Here is a 5,105-nt window from a genome sequence, read left to right on the forward strand (position 1 = left end):
CCAAAACAGTCTTGAGAAGAAAGAACAGAACTAGAGGCATCACACTGCCAGATCTCAAATTGTATTATAGGGCCATTGTCTTAAAAACTGCTTGGTACTGGAACATAAACAGACACACGGACCAGTGGAATAGAACTGAGAGCCCAGAAGTAAGCCCCCACACCTGTGGACATCTAATCTTTGACAAAGGTGCCCAGACTATTAAATGGAGAAAGCAGAGCCTCTTCAAGAAATGGTGTTGGAACAAATGGGTTGAAACATGCAGAAGAAAGAAACTGAACCACTGTATTTCACCAAATACAAAAGTAAATTCCAAGTGAATGAAGGACTTGGATGTTAGACCAGAAACTATCAGATACTTAGGAGAAAATATTGACAGAACTCTTTTCTGCATAAATTTTAAAGGCATCTTCAATGAAACGAATCCAATTACAAAGAAGACTAAGGCAAGCATAAACTTATGGGACTAAGCTTCCTGCACAGCAAAAGAAATCACTACCCAAACCAAGATAACCCTCACAGAATGGAAGAAGATCTTTACATGCATCAGACAAGAGGCTAATAACCAAAATATATAAAGAACTTGCAAATCTCAACAAGACAACAAATAACCCCATCCAAAAATGGGAGGACATGGACAGAATATTCACCACAGAAAAGATCCAAGAGGCTGAGAAACACATGAAAAAATTCTCCAAGTCTCTGATTGTCAGAGAAATGCAAATAAAGACAACAATGAGATATCACTTCACTCCTGTGAGAATGTCATACATTAGAAAAGGTACCAGCAGCAAATGCTGGAGACATTGTGGCATCAAAGGAACCCTCCTGCAGTGCTGGTGGGAATGTACATTGGTCCAACCTCTGTGGAGAGCAGTCTGGAGAACTCTTAGAAGGCTAGAAATGGAAATCCTGCAATTCCTCTCCTGGGGATATAGCCTAAGGAACCCAACACACCCATCCAAAAAGATCTGTGTGTACCTATGTTCCTAGCAGCACAATTTTAATAGCCAAAACCTGGAAGCAACCCAGATTTCCAACAACAGATGAGTCACTTAGCAAGTTGTGGTATATATATATACAATGGAATACTACTCAGCTATAAAAAATGGTGACTTCAGTGTTTTCAGCTGATCTTGGATGGACCTTGAAAAGTTCATGTTAAGTGAAATAAGTCAGAAACAAGGATGAATATGGGATGATTTCACGCTCAGGCAGAAGTTGAAAAACAAGATCAGAAGAGAAAACACAAGTAGAACCTGAACTGGAATTGGCATACTACACCAAAGTAAAAGACTCTGGGGTGGGTTGGTGGGGAGAATACAGATCCAAGAAGGATAACAGAGGACTGAGTGGGGGTTGTTTTGTTATATGGAAAACTGAGAAATGTTATGCATGTACAAACTATTGTATTCACTGTTGAATGTAAAACTTTAATTCCCCAACAAGGAAAATTAAAAAAAAAAAAAAAAAGGTGACTTCACCGTTTTCAGCTGTTTTTGGATGAACTTTGAAAAATTCATGTTAAGTGAAATAAGTCAGAAACAGAAGGTTGAATATGGGATGATCTCATTCTCAGGCAGAAGTTGAAAAACAAGATCAGAAGAGAAAACACAAGTAGAACCTGAACTGGAATTGGCATGTTGCACCAAAGTAAAAAACTCTGTGGTGGGTGGGGGGAGAATACAGGTCCAAAAAGGACAAAACCCCCCCCTCAAAAAAAATAGTGACTTTACATTTTTCAGCCCATCTTGGATTGAGCTTGATGGAATCATGTTAAGTGAGGTAAGTGAGAAACAGAAAGATGAATATAGGATGATCTCATTCATAGACAGAAGTTGAAAAACATGATCAGAAGAGTAAACACTAAGCAGAACTTGTACTGGAGTTGGTGTAATGCACCAAAATAAAAGACTGAGTAAGGGGGGAGGGTTCAGAACCTGGACCTGGCAGAGGAGCTAGTGCGGGTTATATTGCTATGTGGAAAACGGAAATGTTATGCATGCACAAACTACTGTATTTACTGTCAAATGTAAAACATTAATCCCCCAATAAAGAGATTAAAAAATAAACCTTGAGTCCTTGCAAATGGTAGTGTTCGCTCAGTCAATTGTGCCATTGCCCCCCCCACCCCATTTAAATTCTTAATTATACTTAAGGCAACTTTTAGCTAATGCATGGAAACACAACCAAGTCAGGTTCTATTTCTATGTTATCACATCATACTTAATTGAAGTGTCTGAGCAAAATGTGAGTGTGCAGGCAGACCCGAGTAAGATAACTGCTTACTTTATGGTTGTGGTTATAGGTGTGAAAGGAACTTTCCTCACAAACAGAGCAAAAACCCAAGATATTATGCATGAATGTCAATGGAAACATTGTGAATAGAGTTCTTTTTGTGTTTATGTTCATCCATCCCATTATTTCTTCAGTTTTCCTCTGCCTTCAAATTTTTTAGTGTCCACAGAATAAACAATCTTGCCCCTCCCATCCAAAGTCTGAACCCTCAGGGCTAATCCCCATAGCAACCAGAGGGTTATGGTTTCACAGCCAGGATTGTATAGAGCTATAAAGTCCTACAGGGCAAGGCTTCACATTTAATTGCTCTGTTTCAAGTAGCTCCAAGTGGCACAAAGAGAACAGTGTGTCTGTGTTTCTCAGATATCCTCAGCTGTGTTTACTTTACAGTTGACTCCACATCTGACATGGAGGCAGTGTCTGGGAATATGGCATAGAGTGTTCAATGTGGAACAGAAAGAACAAGAGTTCAAAGTTGTCTATTACCTTCTCCAGAGATGCAATCTGGAACTGGATATAGAAAATTATTATTACTATTTAAATACGGACAGAGAGACAGAAAAGGAGAGAGATAGCGAAAGAAACCACAGCACTGGAGCTTCCCTTAATGCAGGTAAGGGATGGGTTTGAACCTGGGTTGCATACATTACTAAGGAGCTCACTATCCAAGTGAGTTATTTCACTGACCCAAAGCAAATTATTTAAAGACTTACTGAATATATAATATAAATCTTGAGAAGTGCTTGTTGAGGGCAACATTAAGTCATTCATTCTCTTCATACCTTTTTCCAGTTCCTACAAGTTCTGACTACTCAACCATATAAGGAGAACCATGGAAGGGAAGATTTAAAAAGTCAATAAAAAAGGGGGGGGGGGCCGGGTGGGGAGACAGCATGTGCACATGTATCCATAAGTTAGGGGAATATATATACCTTAAAGTAAAAGTGGTAAATAATCTGCTGTGAGTAGATATAGACTCAACAAGTGCAGCAAGCAAGTAGAAAGACCTAAAGAAGACACCATACGCTACCTAATCAATTATTTGCTGCTTAGGCCTACATACCCTCCTCTTCTACCCCCTACTTCACTTTCCTCAGTCACATTAAGTCTAACCTTGTCAGATAAAGAGAGGATTACAAAAGCTGTATAAGGTCAGGAAACTGGCACACTTTAATGATAGCCTTTTTGGTCACTATTCGGACACCTCACCATCTGGGGCCCTAGTCAGGACATCCTTGGATTCCCACAAAGATATGATGGGCCTAGACCTCTAATAGATCCCTCTCTCCACCATAACAGGTCACTTTCATGAGAGACATCATCATAAGCCATTTTGTAGGCTTCTCCAAGTCCGTGCCCTCTCTGTAGAGAAGCACTCTTTGAAGGGAGGCTGGATCAACCTACTATGCCACTTGAGGAAGAGCGGTCCTGAAACGAACCTAAAATATTCCTTACTGTGACCATCAAACTGACAGGGATGCAGAGGTTACACAGGTTCCTGTGCTAAATATGGATAGGGGCACAAGGCCAGATTGATGGGGTTAACAGTTAATGGTATTTATATACTATCCACATGTTTGGGAGCTACTCTCTGCCCTAATCCAGCTTTCTAGCCCTATTCTCAACTCTGACACTATCTTCCCAGACAATACTTTCAGCCTACCTGCATGTTAGCTATAGGGCTCAGGAAAAATTAGTAAAGTCATGGGCTCCTTGGAATATACCTAAAATAGACTTCCTAGCTTCCCCCCCCCCCCTGCACAAAGAATCCTTGTTTCATTTACTCTATTCCTACCTTTGGGCTCCTGTTTGTTGAACAATTTTCTGTTTGTTTCTGCCTTTCACCCACCAATTGCAGACGCTACCATGATATCATACTGACCTCCCTCAGCGGATGATCTCATTGATGTATCCTGCAACCTCCCCTCCCCAGAACCCTACCTCACTAGGGAAAGACAGAAACAGGCTGGGGGTATGGACTGACCTGCCAACATCCATGTCCAGAGAAGAAGCAATTACAGAAGCTAGACCTTCCATCTCTTGTACCCCACAAAGAATTTTGGTCCATACTCCCAGAGAGGGATAAAGAATAGGGAAATTTCCAGTGGAGGGGATGGGATATGGAACTCTGATGGTGAGAACTGTGTGGAATTATACCTCTGTTATCTTATAACCTTGTTAAACATTATTAAATAAAATTAATAAAAAACTTTAAAAAGAGCCAAAAAATACCACTAAATTCTCTCTCTTTCAGTTTGCAATCTTACATTTAAAGTGAAGTTCATGAACAAAAAGGTCATTACCAAAACCTCATAAAACAACAAGGTACCCAGAGCCAAGCAGTAGAGCACTTGGTTATGTTCAAGAACCCAGATTTAAGCCTCAAGTCCCCACCTGTGGGGGGTGGACGATGGGGGGAAGCTTCAAGAGCAGTGAAGCAGGGCTACAAATCTCTCTCACCCTCCCTCCCTCTCTTCTTTCCTCCTAGCTCTAGCTCCCTCTCCTCTCTCAAGTTCTCTCTGTCCTATCAGCCTATCAAATAAAGGGGGAAAAGGAGGGAAGATGACCACCAGGAGCAGTGGACTCACTGTGCAGGACCCAGCAACAACCTTGATAGAAAAAAAGAAAAAAGAAAGAAAGAAAAAGAAGGGTAGGAGAGATAGCATAGTGGTTTTGCTAAAGACCTTCATGCCTGAGACTCCAAAGTCCAAGGTTCAATCCTCCACATCACCAAAAACTTGAGCTGTTCAGTGCTCTGGCAAAAACAAACAAAACAAAACCAAAAATCCTGTGGAAGTGCTCTTGAT

General features: G+C 40.8%; 1 protein-coding gene across 3 annotated transcripts in view; it reads right to left on the reverse strand.

Annotated features, from left to right (window-relative positions):
* HEG1 (heart development protein with EGF like domains 1) overlaps nucleotides 1-5,105 on the reverse strand; it is a 134,705-nt gene that overhangs the window by 12,225 nt on the left and 117,375 nt on the right. The gene's annotated exons all lie outside the window — the stretch shown is intronic.

The sequence above is a fragment of the Erinaceus europaeus genome, chromosome 9 (assembly GCF_950295315.1).
Source record: "Erinaceus europaeus chromosome 9, mEriEur2.1, whole genome shotgun sequence".
NCBI classification, from domain to species: Eukaryota; Metazoa; Chordata; class Mammalia; order Eulipotyphla; family Erinaceidae; genus Erinaceus; species Erinaceus europaeus.